This window comes from Protopterus annectens, chromosome 5.part1, assembly GCF_019279795.1.
Source record: "Protopterus annectens isolate FY-2018-M chromosome 5.part1, PAN1.0, whole genome shotgun sequence".
NCBI classification, from domain to species: domain Eukaryota; kingdom Metazoa; phylum Chordata; order Ceratodontiformes; family Protopteridae; genus Protopterus; species Protopterus annectens.
The window spans coordinates 321817744-321830392 of record NC_056736.1 but is presented as its reverse complement, the minus strand read 5'-3'; the positions used below and the strand labels follow the sequence as shown (position 1 = coordinate 321830392).

Genomic DNA, 12649 nt, shown 5'->3' with positions numbered 1-12649 from the left:
ATATATTCCTATTCCGAACACTCTAGCCTCACTTACTGCATGGCAAGAAAATTCTGAGTGCCCTAAGCACTGATTTTATATGGCTGTTCTGGAGCCCTACAGTGGTTAGAGCATGTGGAAGGTGCCGTAAGACTTTGAATACTAGCCAGTTGTCATATTCTTGGCAGGATATAACCCAAACAAGTAAACTGTTGCAAAAAGTGATTTATTTGAACATCTACTGTTATAGTAAGTTCACTTACACAATTGTACTTTTCCGTTGATTCTTGTAGATTTCTTTGATTATGTGACCAAAGAAGCATTACATTAGGGTTTTGTTGTTGACATGACATAAGATTTCAATAAGTCATTTATTATTTATTTGATCTGTGTATTACAGAAGGCAAATGAGACAGTGCAGCTTTGAAATGATATGGTTTTGCAGTATGTACAAAATGCTGGATCTACAGATAGCACAGGAGGTGACAGTAATCAAAGTCTGCAGTGAAAAAAGTGGGGTGGGTTTACAGGATGTTATTTAGAGCTATGCGTTTAGGATGTGCTCTTCTAGCATTAGTCACACTGCAGATACATGGGAAGTAACTCTGTAGTATTGTAGCCAGTATAACAACTGTCAGCAGGACTAATATAGGCAAAATGCATTGAGGCATATTCGACATGAACAGGTGCAGTGAAGTGTGATTGAGTTTGTGGAGCAAGGAGAGTCCAGAGATATTTTTAATGTTTTAATGTGTTGTTAAACAGGAGGTCCCGGAATTGTTTTATCAAATAAGAGGGCACTGAAAGAAGAGCTTCTGATTATACTGACATGCATAGAGAATTATATCTCTTCCATTAGGAAATGAGTATTATACCATGACCCCCCCCAAAACGTGCACGCTGATTGGCCAGCGTGCCCGTTGTAAATCGAGTTATACTAATGGAAAAAGGTCCGGTTGCCCGGACTTTTTTCCATTAGTATAACTCGTTTTTTTAAAACACTGTCTCGCTATGTTAAATGGGTTTAACATAGCGAGACAGCTTTAAAATAAGCAACGGAGATCTCCGTTGCTTATTTTAAAGCTGTCTCCATGTTAAACCCATTTAACATAGCGAACAATGTTTAAAAGCAACAGAAAGCAAGATCTCCGTTGCTTTTTTAGTGTTCGCTATGTTAAATGAGTTTAACATAGCGAGACAGTTTAAAATAAGCAACGGACATCTCCGTTGCTTATTTTAAAACTGTCTCGCTATGTTAAACTCATTTAACATAGCGAAACATAAAAAGCAACGGAGATCCTGCTTTCTCCGTTGCTGCCCACAACTCTGATGTACTGCGCAGGCGCAGTACATCAGAACTGCCGCGGATGCCAGGCATCTGCGGAAGGGCAGTAAACAGGCATTATACTATGCCATTATTTAAGAAAAGTAATAGTTTCTTTTCTTAAATAATGTCATGAATATAATAACCCACTTCTGGATGTGGGTAATGCTAAATTACCACGGTTGGCTTTGTTTGGTCCTCGGGCCTCAGGACCAAACCACGCCAACCGTGGGTAAATTTAGCATTACCCACACCCAGGCGTGGGTTATTGCTATATTCCTCTCTATAGCTAGTAAGGCCCTTTCAATAGTACTGTTTGCAGTTTTCAAAGTATCCATTTTCAAATAATTATATGCAGGTTTCAGGCTGCTAAGAAGGTGACAGAAAGATATGGAGCCTGGTTCAGAAATGTTATGAAAAGATTTGTTCCCATTTGTTTACCAGGTAAATAAACTGGTCCATAGACCCTTTTCAGCCATGATTCCGTTCAAAAGGAAGAGACACTGTGTCTGACTATATATTTGCTGTTTTTGTGTTGCCTCTGCCGTATGACCTGATTCATGGTTAAAATGGGTGTACAGACGAGTTTATCTACCTGGTTAATGAAGGAATTCAGAACTCACCTGCAATGTGTGACTGGGCCTGCAAATGTAGTAAGAATTAGTAGCTGGTAATGTTTATGTACATAACTGTAGAAATGGTTTAGCTTGACAGTCATGTAGTATATACTTAATCTTTTTTAATATAATGTCTTCTTACAAGGAAAACTAGTTAAGCTGTAAGATGAAGGGATGGTGCAGTAACAGTGTTCGCATTTTCCGTTATCTTTCATTCACTAGCATCCATTCTGCTCTGTTAAATGTATTTTAAGTGATTCCTGAAAGTCACTAGTTTAGTTGTATTCTTATTCTTTATGGAACACTGTCCCAAAATACTGATACTATTTTAGTGAAAGCTTTTTCTCCTATAGCTGTAGTGAATGCTAATTTTGAAGTTGAATGCAATTTGTGCTTATTAGGTTATTGGTCGTGTCTCTAATTTATTGTGTATTTTAGTGGGAGCAGTAACTTTCATTCACTAGTTTAAAAGTTCAGATATTTAGTAAAAGGTTGGCTAATAGTAATGACTGATAGTCATTCGCTATTTGGCTGGATTACACTGAAGATGCACCTCTCTGCACTGGCTTGGAGACACAGAGACTTTTTCAACCTGTCTTGACACATTTTTGTGTTTTTTTTTTAATTAGGGAAGTAAAAATTGTATTGCACTTGATTTCTTTGTGCTGCTCCTGTTGCTGAAACTGTTTTTGGAGACTTAAACGGTAAGTGTTTTTTTCCTTAAACTAGAACAGTGCGTTTAGCCTGGTATTGGGGGTAGTCTTGTAAACTGTATTATACTATATTCTAACCATCTGAGTACCATTAGCTCTTCCAGAGCTGTTTGCTGATTGGTTCTGTTTCTTTATCTAATTGCTGTTTATAGCATGGCCAAGTGCTGAACAGTGTTCCACTCAGCACCACTATGGTTGTAGCTGAACAGTGGACAGTGAATGGAGTGGAGTCCCCTTAGTGGTCTGTATTTGGTGACCTCCTGTCTGGCATATACTTCTATGGTCATCAGGCCCTTTAGTTAACAGAATTTGCAGACAGCTGCAGATGGGGTGCAATTGTCAGTACTCCTTCAGATATCTGTGCCTTACCAAGCCATTCGTTATCAAGTGGTGTTTGACCACCTGTATCTCAGTAAGTCAAACAGGTTAGCTAATGCTAGAACCAGAGATCTAAACCCTCTTCACCAGATAAACTGAATGTGATGGAGTGAGAGGTTAATCACCTAGTGCCTCTTCCTTCTCTGTAATAAACCTCCTTTGCAGGTTTAATAGTCCGATCCAGTATCTTCCTTCATACTAAGCCTGGACAACTGTATGGGTGCTTCGAAGTTTGCCCCAGGTCTGTCTGGACTCTTCCTCTTTGAGAAAGTTGTAAATACTGAGGGTAAGTATTGAAAAAGAATATGTGGTCTGTAGAATAACTTAAAATTCCTGTGAAGCATATGAACAGTGTACCTCTGTAATTTTAACTTTGATCTTGTATAAATTTGGGTTGATGCATCATTGGAACACTTAGTTCAGTGGAACGTCACATTCACCTTTCAGATTTATATACATGTGTACACACACACACACACACACATATATATATATATATATATATATATATATATATATATATGTATGTGTGTGTGTGTGCGCATGCTTGTATGGAGGGAGGGAGTGCTCCCCCATTATGCTTCAGTGCACCTCTCTCTCTCTCTCTTTCTGTGTTTGTAGATATCTTTTTCTCTACAAGCAATTTAAAGGATCACCAGTTCACCGGCTACACTTTAGGATTTGGGAAGAAGCAGAAACACTGTTGAGTAGTAATAGTGTGAGTCCAGGGATGTGCATGGTCTACAAAGAAGGCACATCAGCTTGGAGTTATAGTATATAACCTAATGCTGTGAGGTGGTAGTACTTCAACTGTTCATCAGTGTCACCTGTTGTCTGTTCAGATTTTTAAAACCGTGATCTGGTGGCTTGGGAACTTAGAGAAAGGGAACTTTTACACAAGGAGTCACAAATAAACCAGATTCCCATTAAAACAAAAGTTAGTTGTCTCTTATATTATGTTTCCAAGATTTTCTGTTAGGGAGCAAAACAATAAAAAAGACTATTTGTGGCTTTTGTTTGAAGATAAAAGAACTTCAGACATAATTAAAAGCAATTACACTACTGAGGTATAACATAAAGAAATATGAAATTAATATGAATCTTCTCTATTTTAACCCATTTATAGGAAAATAAATATTTAATGATCAATCAACACTGAGTAAAACCATTGCAGTAGCTTGTCTTTTAAGATGTTAGCAGTGTAGTGCAGTATGCTATGTAAGGATATATGTTCATATATTTATATATAATTGTATGTACACACATACAGATGTAGTGTATCTGCATGTTTATGTGAAGCAGTCTTGTATGAAAGAGATTTTAAGTACCATATTTTATCACAGGAGGGTGCTAATGACAAGTGCAGTGGTACAGACAAGTTGGCCTGTGATATTAAAACATTCTGCATCTCTTGTATAGCTTGCTGCCTCTTTTTTTTCTTATGACATACCCCCATTCATACATCGTAGCTGTTTTTTTCCTTTATGTGTACAGTTGCGCATTAGTGCTGTGCACCCAAAGTCTTTGCTGTTGTCAGTATAACAGCAAGTCTTGATTTGAGACACTGGCTGCAGCACATATACAACTAGTGTCTTCAGAGTTTAGGACTTCTCATTACACTTTTCTTCCAGTACGTCTTTAATCTAACTTACTGAACACTCCCTTGTCTTATTCTGGGGAAGATACTACTTTGCCCTCCAGTTATTTCTCAGTGAGGAAAAGCACCAGCAGGGGTTTATTGAAAAGGAAAGTAAGAGGAAGCACATGGAAAGCAGAGACAGAACAGTTAAGCATAGACTAGTTAATAAAGCTTCTAGAATTTGTAAAATGTATACTTTAATTTGGTGCCTTGCACCAGGCACTGCCCTGACTATTGCTTTTCATTTTCCTGTTTTTTCCTCATTCTTTTAAGATATTTTGTGAAGCATTTCTTACCTCTGGTAAGACAGTGATCATATCTTCATCTCAGCCCTCATCTAGCAAGTTGTGTCAACCAATCAAAGTCCTGTGATCACCAAGGCAGAATAGACACTGGGCACCTCTGTTTACTTTACGTCCACCCTTCCATTCCATTGATCCCTGTTCTAGATTGTAACCAGCTGGCTGTTATTGTAGACAGGCTGCAAGGTTTATTTCCCTGGTAAAGTCACCCCCCCTGCCAAAGACAATGACCTAGAAATCTGCCACATTCTTCTTATAGTAAACAAAACCCAGTATCATATAGTAGCCGAGTAATGTACCCCTTGTATGGCACCAAAGGACCATGAGGCATACCTTAACAGACTGACAACCATCACCCTAAAACCTAACACTATCTTATTGGGTGACTTCAGCTATCCCTCGGTTTACTAGGGAATCTACACCACCACAAACAAGTATGCACAGAGATTCCTGGATTTCAGTAATTCCAACTCCTTTGCCAAACTTGTCCAAATCCTAGTGAGGAGCTCTAAAGTATCAGACCTAGTCCTCACAGATATTGTCTCCCATACTCACATCCCACATTTTCCAACTCACTGGTCAAACATAACCATTGTGCTGTAACATTTACTCTTAAGTGTGAGACCCAGTTAATCTCAAAACCTCTCCATCTTCAGAGACTATTGTAAGACAAATATACTCCAGCCAGCTAGTGAAATTCAACACCCTTCTCACCTACGTGACCTGGCTTCACACACTGCAATTTTCATGCTAAAATCTGCACCCATCTCAAAGTTAGTGTTGTGAACTCAGTCCTCATTAGACATAACCATAGTTCCAAATTTTAAGAACAAAGCCATTTGGCGGAACCCCAGTATCAACAAACTATATAGTAAGAGAAATAAATCCGTAGCCATTAAAAGCAAACTTATCACCTCATCAGCTTTGGAAGAGCTCAATCTGATGGAAAATGTAACACAATCAAATCCAACAAGTACAGGTACAAATTGCAAATCACCACCTAAGCAAAGGATAGAGACAAATTTTTCTTCATTTATGTCAGGATCCAAAGAGGTAATAACCAGCAATATAATCCAATATAGAATAACATCACTTACTCATCCCCTGAAGACATTGCCAACATTTTAGCAAGCAAGTGGAGCACAAAATGTACTCTCTATCTCCTCCATATTGCACACAGCATATTAGTATGCCTATGCCATCATCCAAATCAACAAAGAGGAAGTTCTAAGCAGTCTCTTCAAGTCTAATGACACTAGCTCCATGGGCTTTGACAGTGTGCCAGGTTAACTTCTTGTCATTGCAGAGCATTGCCTGGTTGACTCCTTGTTCCATCCATCAGCCTCCAGTCCACTGGATTCACATTGAAGGTGTGGAAACCTGCTATAGCCATCCCCACTCCACAAAGTGGGACCAACGAATGACCTGGGCAACTGTAAATCTATCAACATCACTAGCCTTAACTGTAAGGCAGTGGAGTGAGTCATTATGTACCTCAAAAACAAGGACATAAGCAGTCTTCAAAACCTGAAACAATTTGGGTTTGTTAAAGGCAGGTCCTGCCTCTTGTACCTTGTTGACTTTTTTTTTTGAACCAGTCACTAAGGCATTCGACTCAATTAAATTGATTCACTTGGCATATCTTTTTATAACCAAAGCCTTCCACACCATCATTGATAAACTAATCTAATAAATGGAAACACATTTATCGGCTGAATAAAAAACTGGCTAACCAACATAACTCAGTATGTTATTGTTGCAGTCACATGCTAAACTAGGAGTGGTCACAAACAGTGTTCCCCAGGAATGGGCCCATGGACTGCTACTCTTTGGTGTCTCACGTTTGCTGAAGACTGCAAACTCTGATCTGTCACAAATGTCCTACATCATCTACATATTCTGCGGGAGAGCCTAGTTCAAGCTAACAACTGATGCTTGGACCATGGCCTCAAACTACATAACAAAAAAATGCAGCATCGTTCCCTTTGGCAAACCTGGGCTGTCTTGCACATAAGCAACAACCCCCCTAAAATTTGACTCCATCATTAGAGACTTGGGTACTTTCTTTGACAATAAACTATCCATTGATGGTGATCTGGCCACTGATAGGAAATCCTTATATACAGCCTGACAAATCACCAGGGCCATATCTTCTAGAGCCAGGGAAGCAGTCATGCACTGTCACTACTCCCTTGTCAGACCAATAAAAAAAAGTATCAACCCCTTTAATATGTACTTGGCTAGGCATATGACTCAACTCAAGAGACTGCAGCTTTTTCTAACACACACAAAAAAAAAAAAAATCAAGGGAATGCCGTCCTTGAGTTAAGCTGACTGATGTTCTTCATCTCACATTGCTGCAGTCATAACCTGTGGGTAGTCCGCTGTCCTCGGTCGGCCCGAATACCAAAGAGTTAGGCTGGCGTCAGTCATGGGCGCTCAGAACTGACGTCAGTACGCAGTAGTACTTAAGCGCATGACCGACGCCATATCCTCAGTCTTTCTTACCGCATGGTCCAAAGCAGAAGCAGCGTTTGCAAGTGCCGTTCGGCGTCCTGAAATTTTCGTTTTTCGAGTTTCAGACCGAAGACCAAGTTGGGCTAAGTACCCCGTTGGGGAATATTTTTGTCTTTTCTTGCCTCAGTTAATCCGGATGTCAGAAAAAGTTAATAATTGTATTTCTTGTGGGAAACAGATACCTCATAGGGACTATCACTCTCTCTGTATTCCTTGCTTGGGGCCTGAGCACGACGTAGTCGGGTGTCGCTTTTGCGCTAGATTTAATAAGCGCACCATTAAACGCAGATTAGATTGTGCTAGGCTTGTTTTCGGTAAGCGGTGTAACTACAACATGCCGTTGGATCCTCTGACGCCCGCTACCGCAAAGAAGTGAAAAGGTAAATCATTAAAGTCTAAACAGGATGAGTCGTCCGTTGCGGACGCCGGTTCTATGGAAACTACGGTTGAATCTGTGGATCCAGCCGAGGTCTCAGCTGAATCACAGGGGGAACCTTTAATTTTACAGGAATTGGCCTCTCCGGAGTTAGGTCAGGCCGAGGGGGCTTCTCAAGTTTCTGTAGTCCCATCATTACAAAAGGTTATTAGGCCTTCTTCTTCTGTCACCAAGGGCCCTGCTAAAGCTAAATCTGGTCTTTCTGGTACAGGCAGCAGCCCTGGTTCTTCGGGCTCTGTTCCTAAAAAACATATGTTGAAAATGGCAGAGGATTTGATTACTTTAATCAGGGGTTCTATGCCCCCTCCAGACAAGAGGCCTAGGATGGAGACAGATGTGGAGGGATTGGAGCATTCCTCATATTTTTCTGAGTCTTCAGCTGAGGACATTCAGGATTTTCCTCCCTATTCTGATTCGGATGCAGAGGATTCCTGTCCTTCTGCTTCTCCTCCAGAAGATTTTTCCTTTTCTGAAACCCTACACTCCATGAGGGAGCATTTCAAGTGGGAAGGTCAGGATTTTTCAGATTCTCGTAAGAGGCTTAGGGAATTTTTGTTTTTGCCACAACATAGACCTTTGGCTATTCCCCCTGTTTTAGATGTTGTTCAGGATGTTTTTTCTGAAGCTTCCCTTAATCCTGATTCTTTACCCCCTGCCCCTGTCAAGCCAGATAGGTATTACAGAGTTCCAGAGGCTCATATATATTTGTATAAGAGTACTAGAGCTGACCCGGAAACTATTAGTCAAGGACCTAAGGGTGTCAGGGCTTCGGTAGTTAAGAATCCAGTACCTCTGGATAAAGATTCTAGGGCTTTGGATAGGTGGGGTAAGAAAGTATATACCTCCTCCACGCTAGCTATGAGGGCTTTAAATTGCCAGTTTCATATGCTGAAGTACCAGAACTTTCTGTTAGGTCAGTTGAAATCTAAGGTAGATGCTTTAGCTGAGGGTATAGAGTGTAAGGAATTGCAGGACTTAGTTCATGCCTCAGATCAGGTTGGTAAGCATTCCTTGCAATGTGGCTTTGATGCTCTTCAGGCTTCCTCCAGGGTGGCTGCCACTGGTTCAGTTATTCGTAGGCATGCCTGGCTTAAGGATCAAAATTTGTCAGAGCATGTTAAAGCTCGAATTTTGGATGCCCCTCTACAATCTGAAGTTCTTTTTGGTTCTCCTGTGGAGTCAGTTTTGAAAAAAAATGGAAGACAAAGCTAAGTCCATGCAGACAGTTAAGGAATTTTTACAAGTGCAGCCACCTAAGTTTAGCAGGAATTGGCCTGCAAAAGGTTGGTCTTACCCTTCTTCCAAGTTTCAGTCTAAGGGCAGGTCTAGACGTGGTAGGGGCAGAGCTCATGCTCAGGGTTCTTTCAGACCTAGGACTTGGAGTTCTCCTGCACAATCTTCTGGTGAGGGCAGGGGTCAGCCTTTTCGTAAACAGACCCAATGACCTGTATCTCCAGCTGCCAGACTCTGCCTGTCTGGCAGCTCCTCTAGGAGGAAAGTTGGCACTTTTCAAGCAAAATTGGCTTTTGGTCACCCAGGACAAATGGGTGCTGGACATTATAAATCAAGGCTACAAGTTTTATTTTCACACCTTGCCTCCTTTCAAAGGCATGCCGGATGTACCTCCTCAGCAAAGGCTGGAGGCTCACAAACAGATTTCTTTACTTTTACAAATGGGGGCGATCCAGGTGGTACCTCCGTCAGAAGTAGGCCTGGGGTTTTATTCTCGCCTATTCCTTGTGCCAAAGAAAGGAAACACTTGGAGGCCAATTCTGGATTTGTCCATTCTCAATACATACCTAGACATTCCAAAGTTCAAGATGTTAACTTTACAGCAACTTCTACCTCTTCTAGGCAACGATCACTGGATGGTAACTCTGGATCTCAAAGAGGCTTATCTTCACATTCCTATCAGGCCCAGCTGCAGGAGATTCCTGCATTTTCGGGCTGGTACTTTTCATTATCAGTTCTCTGCATTGCCCTTTGGCTTATCTACTGCGCCCAGGGTGTTCACAAAGGTCCTGGCTCCTGTGATAGCCTTCTTAAGACTAAGAGGAATACAAATTTATCCTTATCTGGACGATTGCCTGATTCTTGCTCAAGACAAAGTCAAGTTACTTCAACATCTACAGTATGTAATGGCAGTTTTAAGGTGCCTAGGGTATTCTGTGAACGAAACAAAGTCCAGTCTAGTACCCTCTCAGGACATGTGCTTTCTGGGTGTGAGACTGAATACAGCCTCTCAGATGGCCTTTTTGACCCCGGACAAACAAAGAAATCTTCACCTGTACTTCCAGCAATTATCCCTAATGTCCAGGCTGACTGCAAGGACAGTCCTTCAAGCCTTGGGGTTCATGGCATCTTGGATTCTGGTACTTCCCAATGCCAAACTGCATATGAGGAAGCTACAATGGTATCTCAAAAATGTATGGACTCAACACTGCCACGATTTGAACACTGTCATTCAGATTTTACCTTGCATCCAGAGGGAATTCTTGTGGTGGGCTCAGGAATGTCACCTAAACAAGGGACTCTCTGTGACCCGACCAGAGGCGAGTCAGATCTTAACGACGGATGCCTCAGACCTGGCTTGGGGAGCACACTTCAATGGGAAATGGGTTCAAGACACGTGGCCTCCCAGACTACAGCATTTGCATATCAACATGAAGGAGATGTTAGCAGTCCAATTTGCCCTGATGGCCTTCAAGGATCTACTTCAACCAGGACAGGTTTGATTCAAACAGACAACACAACTGTTATGTGGTACATCAACAAGCAGGGGGGAACCCATTCTTACCCTCTTTGCAGACAAGCTATGATTTTGTGGGAGACTGCTCTGAGGTTGCACATCACTCTTCAAGCACGGTTTCTGACAGGAGCACAGAACTCCTTAGCAGATGTTTTGAGCAGACAAATTGTGGATCCCCACGAGTGGAAATTGGATCCTCATGTATTCAAACAGTTGACAGTGGCTTGGGGAACTCCAGACATAGATCTGTTCACTTCTCCACTAAATTTCCAACTGCCAAAATTTTGCACAAAGATGTTTCACCCAAAAGCTTGGAAAGTGGATGCTCTATCTTTCAGTTGGAACAACCTTCACGTCTATGCTTTTCCTCCTCTGCCTCTCCTTCCCAAGGTACTCTTGAAAGTCAGACAGGACAAGCCTTGCATGATTCTAATAGCACCAGATTGGCCACGACGGCACTGGTATCCTCTGCTGAGGAGTTTAATACAGGAGCCTCCTTGGCCTTTGCCACCAATTCCACACCTGTTGTCCCAGGCAAGCAATCATTTTCTCAATGTCAGGGTACAGTCCCTGCATCTGACAGCCTGGCGTATTCTGTTTTAGATCCTGGGGGGTCTCAGCTTCCTCAACAAGTTTTGAATGTCATTTTGGAAGCCAGACGGCCTAGTACTAGAAAAGTTTATGCTGATAAATGGAGGAGATTTTTTCTTTGGAGCACAGCAAAGAGCTTTGATGTTTCAGTGCCTAATTTGAGTTTTACACTACAGTACCTTACTGAATTATTAGACAAGGGTTTGTCTTTCTCCTCTGTGAAAGTTCATGCTGCAGCCATTTCTGCTCACTATGATTGTGACCCTCCTTTGTTTTCTCACCCTTTGTTCAAGCAATTTCTTAGAGGGCAAAGAACATAAGACCCCGTAGAGCTCCTACTCCTTCCTGGGATCTCAATTTTGTGTTGGAAAAGCTTACTTTACCTCCTTTTGAACCTGCAGCTACATCTGAGTTGAAGTTTTTGTCTTGGAAGACTGCTTTTTTGTTGGCCATTACGTCTGCTAGGAGGGTATCTGAATTGCAGGCTCTCATGGCAGTTGAACCCTTCCTGATATTCCATAAGGATAGGGTGTCCTTGCGTACTAACCCTACTTTTATGCCTAAAGTTATTTCTAATGTGGCCTTAAACCAGTCTATTCATTTGCCTACTTTTTATGCTGATCCCCAAAATAAAGGAGAAAAAGTCTTGCATTCTTTGGATATTCACAGGCAGTTACGCTATTATTTGAGCAGAACTAAAGAGTTCAGGAAGACTCAACAGTTATTTATTTCTTTTGCTTTGGGTTCACAAGGGAAAGCTGTTTCAAAGCAAACCATTTCTAAGTGGATTGGACATTGTATTGCTTTTTGTTATTCTCATCATGGAAAGGATGTTCCAGCTGGGATCAGACCTCATTCCACTAGGGCTACTGCCACATCTACTGCCTTTTTGAGGGGGGTAGCTACTAAGGATATTTTGGAGGCAGCTACTTGAAGTTCAGTGCACACTTTTACCAAACATTACCATCTCCCTCTTTATTCCAAGTCTAGGGCTGGGTTTGCCACTGCAGTTTTACAGGGCATGTTAGCAGCTCCTAATGCCTTTTAGTTATGCCAGCCTCCCTTTACCTTTGCTTTGGGATTCTACCCACAGGTTATGACTGCAGCAATGTGAGACGAAGAACATAGTACAGTTTTGTACCTACCATAAATGTAGATGTTCGAGGATCCACATTGCTGCAGTCCAATTTACCCTCCCTCCTTCCCTCCTTCCCCTCTATAGTTTGGGGTTGCTGTGTTTCTTTTGGGATAATTTTTATTTTATCTATGTTGGTTGTTGGGTATTTTCTATTTTGGCTATGGCCTTTCCCTTTTAGGCCTTCTGACATCTGGGGCAAGAAAGACTGAGGATATGGCGTCGGTCATGCGCTTAAGTACTACTGCGTACTGACGTCAGTTCTGAGC

At 41.6% G+C, this 12649-nt stretch overlaps 1 protein-coding gene across 4 annotated transcripts in view; it reads left to right on the top strand.

Moving 5' to 3' along the window:
• TGDS (TDP-glucose 4,6-dehydratase) overlaps positions 1–12649 on the top strand; it is a 750932-nt gene that overhangs the window by 324044 nt on the left and 414239 nt on the right. The gene's annotated exons all lie outside the window — the stretch shown is intronic.